Source organism: Lycium ferocissimum, chromosome 8, assembly GCF_029784015.1.
Source record: "Lycium ferocissimum isolate CSIRO_LF1 chromosome 8, AGI_CSIRO_Lferr_CH_V1, whole genome shotgun sequence".
Lineage (NCBI taxonomy): Eukaryota > Viridiplantae > Streptophyta > Magnoliopsida > Solanales > Solanaceae > Lycium > Lycium ferocissimum.
In genome coordinates, this window is record NC_081349.1 from 53095587 (window position 1) to 53108104 (window position 12518).

General features: G+C 40.1%; 1 long non-coding RNA gene across 1 annotated transcript; it reads right to left on the reverse strand.

The window, feature by feature from the left end:
* Positions 1-1790: 1790 nt before the first annotated feature.
* LOC132067043 (uncharacterized) lies at positions 1791-3363 on the reverse strand. The gene is made up of 3 exons (XR_009416994.1): positions 3238-3363; positions 2203-2386; positions 1791-2013 (listed from the first exon to the last, which is right to left on the reverse strand). It is a non-coding gene; the product is annotated as an uncharacterized LOC132067043 (long non-coding RNA).
* Between the last annotated feature and the right edge of the window lie 9155 nt (positions 3364-12518).

Sequence of the window (12518 nt, forward strand, 5' to 3'; positions counted from 1 at the left end):
GATGGCGTGACATCTCCTGATGTCTGGACTGCAGGTCCAATAAGCTTTACGCTTACCAAGATGCAATATATCACTTGGTAATTATTTCTATGTCAGCATGCTTCAAGATATGTAGGATCTGTGTAGAATTCAGATCCTCACAATCTTATATAATATTGCGCGCCATATTGTATCAAAGATATCGTCGACGAGATATCATTTTGTATCGGTTCACAATTCGTCATAACTTACCGAGATCTCATCACTTCATTATTTTCAGGTACGTAAACCTCCCATAAGGTTTCATGAAGTATTATATCGTAGGCCCTTCAAGTGTTCTCGTCACTTCATTATTATGATCATTTTGATCAATTGCTCCTCTCCTTTTTCAAGGATTATACATTTAGAACTGATTGATCTACCATGCTCCATGCATATTGTAGACTCTGTCCTTCAGGGACATTAGGAGCATTTTGCAGATGAAATATGAAATAGTTGGGTCAGCAAATGTTTTTAGCATTTGACTTGAATTATCTAAGAATCATACGATGATGATTCACAACATACCTCTTAGCTGCTTATTATCTCCCCCTTATGTTAGAAAAACTAACATATATCCCCATTTTATTTGGGAAATCTATATGTGTGCATCGTGGTATATTCATTAATCATATATTGCACACTAGAAGCTATAAGATGGAAATATCTAGTTCCTGACCCTGAACCAATTATAAGGGAATAATTTATCATAATTTATTGGTCTGAAGCATACAAGTATCGTTGTATGCAATATATCATATCACATACCAACACCTGAAGCTCTATTATCATAAGCAACGGTTTAGCTATATTACGGAGGCATTCAATGCCAAACCAGCTTAGATATAAACCAGCATTATCAAGATGAATTGTCTTGATTACATATTCTGAAAATTGTGCTTCCAACACAATTATTTTGAGTAAGCAACTTCGTAAATATCAAATTGTCATTTGACAGTAAACATACATGTGAGCGTCTCATAGATACATCTATTTAGGACATCACATTGCAGGTGAATGGCAATGGGCCCATATTCACCTTTCATATTTTTTAAAATTTAGAGAATTCAATCCCAACATTAGCTGCTGTAATCAACTTATCATGAGAACAAGCAACATAAAAGAAATTTTGAAGAATCTCCTAGTTTTTCAATATTTTTTGAATACTTAATAAGCACATCAAATTTAAATCAGGACGGCCAAAATGGTCATGTCAACTTATAAAATTGAATGTACTAGTAAACTTCAAGTTTACTATGATAGTGCTATTTATTTTAGTAAACTTCTGATTTACTATTGCATGAGATCTCATATTAATAAACTTCTGATTTATTTTGATATGTAATCTCATCATGCTCGGGTAACGTTTCACATACGTATTTCTTACCCGTAGTAACTTGAAGATATTCAATCTTCCAATTATTTGTAGTCTAAATATGATAACCTTGTTGCCAGTAAACTTCAGGTTTGCTATAATTTGTGTTCCGATCATAAAATTACGATCCAGGATAAATGGTGCTGTCATATATAAGCTATTCAAGAGACTTCAATTTATTTACCATAATAGACATTATTTGGACATTGTGTCACGCCCCAAACCTGGAGAGGCGTGTCCGGCACCCGGTGCCTTACTTGACCTCGAGCGAACAAACCTATAACACAAATACTTGAAAAATCGGGAATATATATATATATATATATATATATATATATATATATATATATATATATATATATATATATGTGTGGGCCCTGAGGCCTCAACTGTACAACTAAGAACAACTGACAAAACAAGTACAGTATGTCTACGAGCCTCTACGATCTGGCAGCTGTATGATGGTCGGGACAAGGCCCCGGCCTACCTACAAAAACTATACAACTATGTCACACATACAACTAGATTCGGCTACTCTAGAACGAAGTGGAGCTCACCAAACCATTGCTGATAAACTGAATCTCCCTATTGAGAAGGCCCGCTAACCTGAGATCAAGAACCTGTGGCATGAAACACAACGCACCCGGCAAAGGGACGTCAACACGAAAAAATGTACCAAGTATGTAAGGCAGATAATACAACAAATATAAGTGCGTAAAACTTCTAATAATAGCAAATGGAAAAGTAAGGACAACTATATAGGAACCTGGCCCTTGTTTGCAAGCTGTATCTTATGAAACTACTATTACCTCTTTAGCATGTTCTGTCACAATGGGTTCGCAAGATATACACAAATGTAGTTAATCCATTTCTCATAACTAAGCCCTTCTGGGGTGATAAATAAGCCTCGATAGGCCAGCAAATAAGCCATTGTGGCCAGCAAGTAGGCTTCTGTAGCCAACAAATAGACCTCGGTGGTTTAGAAGTAGGTTTCTGTAGACAGCAAATAGAGCCAGTGGTGGTAAGTAGGCTGCGATGGCTAATCAAATAAGGCACATATGGCCAACAAATCATACTCTTATATTCACTCAACTAGATCCTTTACTACAAGTGACGACTAATCTTATCCTGTCTATATAATCAAATAGCCGATAATTTATCCAACTAATCTCACCGTGAATCAGTCATTTGCATCTACCACAAACGTATAATTGACAGAAATAGTGATTCTATTACTTTTAGAATTTAAATCAAGTCAGAATTTAAATCAAGTGTTGCACAATTAACTAAGAGTCTACTAATCATGAATGAGATCGGTAAACAACTAGACAATTGTCAAGTACGCAAGTAAGACTCCTACTAACACTTGGCCTCGGGAACTCTTAACTCATAAAGAAAGACAACAAGCTACTACTTACACTTCATCACATATTGGAGTACAACTAACTTAGACGACTATAAGAAGCGTTAGATAATCAAATAAGAGACTTGACGCTCTAGAGACCATGGCATATAAGAGAGGTCACAAATAACTCGTTACTGTCCATTATTTAGTCTCACAACCAGAATAACACAAGTACAATGGGAGAGTCTCTTTGATAAAGAGGTTCGTCTATCCGAACTACGGTACAAGTTCATACAACAACCAAATAGGCATCAATGGTATCTAAGGTAGCACATGAACCGAGGGTGTCTCTTTTCTCCTATACACAACTCAACATGGGATGGAACGTACATCAATACGAGAATAGAGTACTTGAGACAATTGCTTTCTTAGATTTTTCGACGACAATATATTCAAATGATTTATGATCAAATGAAAGAAGGGAATAGCCTTAACATACCTTTCGTTGGCTTCCTCCAGCAATCCCAGTGAATACTATCCGCATAACACTTTTACTCTACAACAAATGTTAAGGAGACTATTGTCAAGCTAAAGGAAAACTGATATACGACATATCAAGCGACAAACTCGTACCGTAATAGATTCAATACTTCTCTACATCTCTTCCATCCTCCATAACACACATGAAAACAACAACATACCCAAGTTTTCCAGTCAATATCCAGCCATGTAATACCGCAAGAACAATCTCAAAGCAGTCCAATATATCCCAACATCTCAAATACGATTTCTGACCTTTGTTTTGTAAGTTCTCAACCTAACAATCTAGTCATGATATAGATGAGCTCAAGTACAAATAGAAGAGGATGCAACTTACCTTAAGCCTCAAGAACAGCCCTTAACTTGAGCTTACTTCAACTTGAAGGAATCCTCAAATTCACCACATCAAGAAGAGGGGCAACTAGCTAGTACCACGGGATTTCTGACACTTGATGATTACCTTCGGTTTCACTCTTGGATGAGTGTTTGAGAGGTTTTAGGGTCTGATTTGGTCGAGCTAATGATGTCAAATGAACCCCCACCGCTTAAATAAGGTTTTGGAACCTTCCACCGCCTCAATTTCATGCTAACACCTACTGGCCGTAGTTCCTATTCATGGTCCGTAGATGTGGCTGTAACCGGGGTCTACTCTGCAATGTTTTCTCAAAACGTACATAACTTTTTGTACTGAGCTTCGATTGATAAACGGTTTGTTGCGTCGAAAACTAGACTCGATGAACTTGGATTTGGATAAGTATTCACCCTATAACTCCTTGCACACATGGAGATATACCTTTAGAAAGTTGGGCCAGATCCTACTGTAACTCATGACCAAACATAGGACTTCGACAAAACTTAATCTCTTCGATTCATCTAACTTCTAATCTTTACGAGACTTACTAAACACTTTTTAAACACGGTATAAACACTTGTAACTTTAAAGATAACCTTGTTCTCTGAGCTTACGTCAACTAACTTTCGATGCAACTTAGCGTATGAAAATACGGGATGTAACATCCTTCCTCCACACCCATTAGGAACATCTGTCCTCAATATAGATGTGCATCTGAGAAGGACTAGATCATAAAAACTTCCTGAAGATTTCAATAGTGTCTCCTCTATAAATAGGACTATCCCAAACCTGCCAAAGAACCAGAAAACATATTATATGCCTCACAGGGCTAAGCAAGTAATGATATCTCAATCGCGTCTCACACGGTCATCGACGTCAAAATAAACTATCACAATATGTATCTTATGATCACTTGACATATCACCTAAGCAATCAAATGAGGAACACCGCATAACTTTCGATCTAGGGAAAGATTCGACAAATAAATCCTGACGATGCGCACCACTATAGAATATCTAATCAGAATAATTAGCAGCAATTGTGTCCATAACGTTTAAACTTACCATGACTCGTATGGGTATCACTAGGTCCCACATTCTTCTTATCACTCTCCTCGGGAGATTCTACTCCTACAATGAGCCCACTAATGATAATATAAAATGATTCTTAACTAGAATAACAACTTTCTCAAGGTAGCTAGCTACACCATGGATCATGTTCACTGTCCTACATATCTATCCATAAGGTTTTGCACACAACTATCACACCCTAACCTAGGTGAGGCATGGTTAGCACCCGGTACCTTACTAAATCGTAACTCGTATCATCTATGTCTCAAAAGACAAATTAGGCCAATGAGGCCAACCTGTAAACATAATATCGTATATGGGGCCGACGAGGCCTTAAACCGTAATATCTATACTTCAGTTTAACTCAAAAAGATGGGATCATCCCAACGTATACATGAATAACTACATGGTCGACTAAGCAAAACCCCAAATAGATACAAGGGCCGACAAGGCCTCTATACTGACATATTGTACTGACAAAACAAGTCTACAAGCCTCTACAGGAGTGTAACTGTAACATGGTCAGGACAGGGCCCCCGCCTACCCATACTGTATATACACAAAACTCTGACCCTGGTAACTCCGAAAGACATGGAGCTTACCACGCTGGCTGGTACTCGACAAATCCTACTGGTGCGATCCTCCCAACAACTTGTCTAAACCTGCAGCATGAACACAGCGTCCCCAGGCAAAAGGACGTTAGTACGAAATAATGTACCGAGTATGTAAGGTGGAAATGAAACACAACAATAAAACATTAGTACTGAGAGGGTTAACAGTCAACTTGTAATATCTGACTTATCACTGAGGGCCATAACATGCATAATAACTGCAATCTCATATATGTATGTATACAATGCCATGTTTCTGAGTACTACATTATTATCGTGACGTTAACTACCCAACTGATCAGTGGTAAATGCCCAACCGATCGTAGCACGGTGGTAAATGCATAATTACCCCTTCGGCCATAGGTCGGGGTAAACAAGTGTCTGCCCATCTGGCTGTAGCTCGATGGTAAATACGCATTTACCCAGTCGGCTTATCTCGGTGGTACATACATGTCTGCCTATCCAGCTTATCCGGTGGTAACTAAAGGTACATCGCTGCCCAACCGGCTATAGCTCGGTGGTAACTAGAGTACTCTAATCAAGCCTGTATACATACTCTATATATGTACATCACCTCATATCTTACTCTTTCGATAGTACATAAGGATTAGGGAACCTCTTTCAATTCTTTAGAACTTCCTTCGGAGTGACATAAAGTCGTTACGCCTCCGATTTCATCATGAGGAACCGATATCAATATTATGCATATCAACAAGACTTGGAATATGACTTATATCATGCTTGAAAAACATCGGAAGGAAATGAATAATATGAATATCCTTGACTACTAAGAGTAGAGTCCTTTGAAATAATGTTCGTCTACATCTCATAACATTTAGGACATGCCAAGAGAAAGAAGAGTTAGCGTTAACATACCTCTTGCCGTCAATACGCACTCAATAACGAACTTGCCTCAATTAGCACTTCAACCTATAATAATGACAATACGCCCATCAACTTAGAGAACACTAGTATCTGATGTGTTTACCCCTAAAAAGGTAACAATTGAATTTGTATGTGGTTTAAAGGATATGCGGCTTGATTTGTTTATAGAACAAATGGATAACAATAACGAAAAATAAAGATTACGAATAGAGAGGTAAGAAATAGCCTGAGTGTCAATTGCAACAAATGGTCCGGATTGAGGCCTAAATTACTTGAACCAATCTGTGAGAAATTTATCACTTTGATGCTTTACAGAACTTTGAGAATAGGTTATTTTAGTATGATCACGTAAAAGATAGTAAAAAGAGTTGGCCCTGTGTGGATTTACTCTCCCTATTTATAATACAAGTATCCGTGTTCAACATGGTAACTAAATCAATTATGATAATGATCCCTAAAATCTCGGGCTTGACAGCTACATGAAGCGCCGTGTGGAGTGAAATTCGTAACGAACTAGATTTCTTGCCCTATTATCAACTGGCAATGTACTCTTCGGGAGTCGCTGGGTCTGGATGTCTAAGTCCGAAACGTCCATCTCCAGTTTAGACGAGTTCAATTATCCATTGCCCCTCATTCTTAGTTCGGATCGTTGGCCAACAGGTCGGGATCGCTGACCTCGATTTTTACCATATACAGATAGTCCCTCCATTTTTTGAAGGCAAGTATTAACTCTGGGAAATGGATCCGAATAATGCCGAGTAGTCCGTACCTAGCCGCCTTTGAAAAGACATTCCATCAGTCTTGCACTCTACCCGATGCCGGTTCTTCATTATTACTATCGCGTAAACTATCTCGAGAATCCACTTCTTGTCAGAACTTTTAAACCCTAACTTCTCACTTTTTACTATATAAAGCCCATGCTACATATTTTAACCATGCACTTGGCAAAAACCCTAAGTTTCAAACCCTTTTAAAAACCCTTGTTTATAACTGCACGATCCTAAACTTCCTTCTAAGTTTCAAATCCTTTCAAAATCCTTTGTTTGCAGCTGCTTGGTTCTAAACTTTCTTCTTAACAATGACTTCTATAACTCTGCTGACATAAAGTGTGGATCACCCTTCATCACCACCACGTTCTCTGCCGTTGTCTGGATGGGAGCAACCAGCCTCGAGGAGGAGTTAGAGTTCCTCGCTGCGGACATCCTTCCTGTCGGCTTCAAATATGCGAATGACTATAATGTTTCTTCCCATCTTGAATCTGTGGAAAGATTCTATATTGATGCCGCCACTATTCCTACAGTTTCGAATTATTATAACTTCAGCGCGGACGTCGACATCCGCCTTGTTGAATGAGGGGTGAAAATCAACCACCATATTACTAGTTATTCATTGGCTTATACTTACCCTTTGGCTATTGGGTTTTCTCTTCCCATCCCCAAGTAATAGAAGACTTTTGCCCCCAATACCGCGTCTGTATTAGCAAAATTACTCTGCATATTTGGAGGCTTGTATACTGCCTCAATATCTTAGCCAACATAGCTGGGGTTTCTTTTACCCTCGACCATCTGATCCATATTTACGTTCCCCGAGTGATCCGAGGTTGCATAATTCATTTGTACCCTTATGGGGCTCGAGATCTTATAGACCCTGAAGATGATTTTGATAGGGGATGGCTGCATCGATTTGTTATGATTCGCATGGACCAACTCCACCGTTCTCTGTCCATAGGTTTCCTCAAAGTGTGGAATCCTACCCCGAATCCAGCCGAACTCGAACTTGTAGTCACTATCTTTAAGTGGGTAGTTGCACTGTTAAGCTACTCGTGAAATTTCTTGTTCGTTCTCCCAATTCTGTAATCTAAGCCCGAACCCTTGATTTTCAGGTCTCCCTATGAAGAGATCTTCTTTAAAGGGGAGAGACATTAATGAAGAGGATACCAGAGATGTCTTTGAAGGAAAAGAGGCAACAACTGCTTCGGCGAAGGCATCCAGACGGAGAGTCCCTGCGAGCTCCCCGGCTATTCCTTCAGGGATAGGTTCTTGGGTCAGATCACGCCATATCTTGCGGACTCGGGGAGAGGTTTCCCGTGGTAGTCCACCTCCGGTGATTGATATAGATGAAGATGATTCACCGAAGCAAGACACCTCTGGTGGCGGTTCGGCGGTACCGAAGTACAATTCTGAAGCCTCTTAGTCGATGCATGATTACGTAGAAGCATCCGAGGGTATGAACCGAAGTTCTCAACCTTCGATTCACCATACCGGACTGGATTTTCTTTCCGTTTCTAGTTTAGGACTATATGTTAGGCCATTTTGTTTTGTGAGGTTAATGTAATCGAGATAGTCGGGTACCCGTCACAAATGTAGTAGAAACTTGCTTGGATTAAGTCAAACCTATTCGGATTATGAATGTTTTCATTGGTTTTTAATTTCCACCCAAACACAGTTGGTCTTTTCTTTACGCACAGATTCTTCTCTTCGTTTGAGTCTCTGTTACATTGAGCTTACGGATATCTTATCTTGTAAGTTTTGAGATAAGAAGGAAAATTAAATGTCTTATCAACTATCACGTCCGTCTGACTTCGGCCACATGTGGCTTTCCTATTGGCTGTCCCTTCGGTTACCTGATCAATGCACTTCTTTCATAATGACCCTCGCTTATAAATAGTTCATCCTTCCTCATTTTTACTATTTATAGCCTTCAAAAGTTTCTCTTCGATTTTAACTCTTGCTTTCTTCACCCGAGAAGCAAAAACCTTCGTCGAAATCTTCAAGTCTCTCATCGGATTCATCAAACTATTCATCGGAATCTTCATCCTACTTCGTCAGAATCTTCATCCCACCCGTCGAAAACTTCATCTTGTTCTTCAGATTTCCCCAGATCTTCAAACCTTTATAAAACTTTCTTTCATCTTTTCTTCCTTCACCGCATCTTTATCAAAAATGGTTATGAGCCCAGGGTCTTCCTCTCATAGGACTCTCTAGTGGGATCTCCCCGGTCGACTGAGGCCGAGGTTAAAGTTTCATTCGAACCTCAGGACAAAGATGTCATCCCCTCGATATACCACTTCGACTCTGAATTTACAATTAAAAAGCCCATAGGGGTAACAAAGATGATCGGGGCTATGATGTCAGGAGTTACCCCTCCGCGATTGATGAGACTATTATTCCCAGAGTTTGATCGAATTGCAGTTAGAGGGACCGACCTTCAGAGATCATAATACCGAGCCCCGATAACGACATTACCACTTATGTAGAAGGGTTCTTGTCTGTCTATACTTATCCTTTCACTTTCAATCTAGAACCTTCGATTGATGAGGTGATTCTGGATATATGCAATACATATAAATTGTGCCTTGCAAAAATTGTGCCAAACGTTTGGTGGATCGTCACATGCATCTGCATTTTAGCAAACAACGTTAGGGCCCCGTTTACTCTGCACACCTGATCTATCTTTACTCCCCCCAAATTTTTTTGTGGCGGGATCATGAAGCTTGCAAAATGTGAAAAGTACCCGATCCTTTCCAGTGTGGATGAATACAAAGATCGAGGTTGGATTGAACGCTTCGTTCGGGTCAAGACCGATGAAATCATTCCTCAAAACTATCTCCCTTTCCCCGATCGGTAGAATAAAGCTCGTAAATGCCCTCGGCGTCTCTTGTTTCCTCTATTTCTTATAAGCTCTTTATTTTCCTAACTTTTTCTCTTTGACCCGTTTCTTCTTTTAGCCAAAGAGTGGCTACCAGATACAATATCTGATTTTGAGAAGTGGGTGGATGCCATAATAGCACAGCTTGTGAAATAGTAACATGTGCAAAGCTTAAACCGAAGTGTTCTTCTCATTTCACATCTTGTGTGGTACAACTGTCGAGGGGCATCCGATTTTGTCGTAACAAAATTGACTACCCGGTTACGACTCATTCGGTCGTTTGGCACTTACAACAAATCCTAATGTAGGAATTTTCAAAGAAACAATAATTGATTTGGCCTCTTTGGGCTTACATGATACAATCGGTTTGGCCTCGTTGGGCTTATATGATATGATAGTCCCCTAGTGTTTGTGTTTGAAGTATGAGAAGAGAAATACTATAGTTGATACCGAGCAGTCCCCGGTCCCAGTAGTTGGCTAGTCTTTTCCACTAAAGTAACACACTTTACGTTGTTTCCTCGTTAAAAACCTTGCCGGAAAGCCCATTTCGGGACAAAATTGAGCTAAGGGAAAAAGAGTGCAACACGTGATTTCATGCCTAACTCTAATCTTCCTGACTTCATTCTGGCTTGCTCCTGCAGGGATCAAACAGGTTAGTTAAAAAATTCACGAAGAGGGTACGGGTCGTACCTTAGCAATAGTATCTCTTCAGATGTGCTACATTCCAATTGTTTGGCAGCTGTTGGCCATCTTCCGACTCGATTTGGTACGAACCTTTGTCGGTTACACCGATTACTTTATACGTCCTTTTCCAGTTCGGACCAAGCTTCCCCTCATTAGGGTTCTTTATGTGTAATGTGACTTTTTAGAGGACCAAGTCCCTGATCTGGAAGTGCTGAAGGTTGGTTCTTTGGGCATACATGCCCATTCATTGTTTTTGTAATGCCAGACGGACTAACCTGGTTTCGCGTAGTTCCTCTATTAAGTTGAGTTTTACTGCCATAGCCTCCTCATTTGACTCCTCTGTGGCGTATTGGAATCTTAGGCTCGGCTCTCCGACTTTAATTGGGATCAGAGCCTCCACTCCATATACCAAGGAAAATGGCGTCTCACCGGTGCTGGAATTCGAGGTTGTCCTATAAGCCCAGAGTACTTCTGGCAAGATTTCTTTCCACTTGCCTTTGGATTCATCCAACCGTTTCCTCAAGTTCTGAATAATAGTCTTGTTCGTTGATTCTACCTGTCCATTCGCACTTAGATGATATGGAGTGAACATTATCTTCTTGATCTTCAAGCCTTCAAGGAAATTATTGACTTTGTTACCTATGAATTGTCGGCCATTGTCACATGTGATCTCAGTCGGGATGCCGAACCGGCATATGATGTGATCCCATATGAAGTTGATAACCTCCTTTTCTCGTACCTTTTCGAAGGCCTGTGCTTCAACCTATTTCGAAATATAGTCAGTCATAAACAAAATGAAAAGAGCCTTACCTAGTGGCCAAGGCAAAGGGTCGACAATTTCCATTCCCTATTTCATGAACGGCCATGGGGACAATACCAGATGAAGTAATTTTCTCAGCTAATAGATCATAGGGGTGTGACTTTGACATCGATCGCATTTCTGAACGAAATTCTTCGTGTCTTCTTCCACATGATCCCAGTAGTAACCGGCTAGAATCAACTTTTGAACTAATAACTCAGCTCTGGAGTGATTACCACAAGTTCCTTCATGGACCTCGCGCATTGCGTAGTCCGTCTCTCCGGGCCCCAGACACCTGGCTAAAGGACCATAAAATGAACGTCGGTATAATTTTCCTTCAATTAAGCTTATATCTTGCCGCTTTGGTCCTAAGAGCTCGTGACTCCTTAGGATCTGCTGGTAATTTTCCCTCCGCCAGGTAGTCTATGTATTTATTCCGCCAGTCCCAAGTTAAACTTTCCATGTTGACTACGGCGTGGATGCTTTCAACGACAGAGTTCATTAATTGGACTACAGTACCCGAGTTGAATTCTTCCGTTCCTACCGAAGAGCCTTGGTTAGCCAAAATGCATCTACCTCGATGTTTTGTTCCCTCGGTACATGCTGCATAGTCCATTATTTGAATCGGTGTTAAAGCACTTGTATCTTCTCCAAGTATTTTTTCATCCTATCATCTTTCACATTGAAAACCCCATTTACTTGGTTCACGACCGAGAGTGAGTCACATTTTGCTTCAATGATCTCTGCCCCTAAGCTCCTAACCAGTTCCAAACCTGCAATCATAGCCTCATACTCGGCTTCATTGTCAGTCAATTTTAAAGTTCTTATGGATTGCCGGATGATATTCCCCGCTGGGGCTTTAAGTACAATCCCAAGCCCAGTTCCTTTCACGTTGGAAGATTCGTCCGTGTAAAGGGTCTAGATTCCCGAGGTCTTACCCGAGGTTAAAAGAAGTTCTTTCTCTACCTCAGGTACCATTGCGGGGGTAAAATTCCCTACGCAGTCTGCCAAAATCTGAGACTTTATAGCCGTTCGGGGTTTATATTCGATGTCATATCCGCTGACTTCAACTGCCTATTTTGCCAACCTACCGGATAACTCCGGTTTGTGCATAACATTTTTTAATGGATATGTCGTTATTATGCATATAGGGTGACATTAAAAATAAGGCTTTAACTTTCTAGATGTACT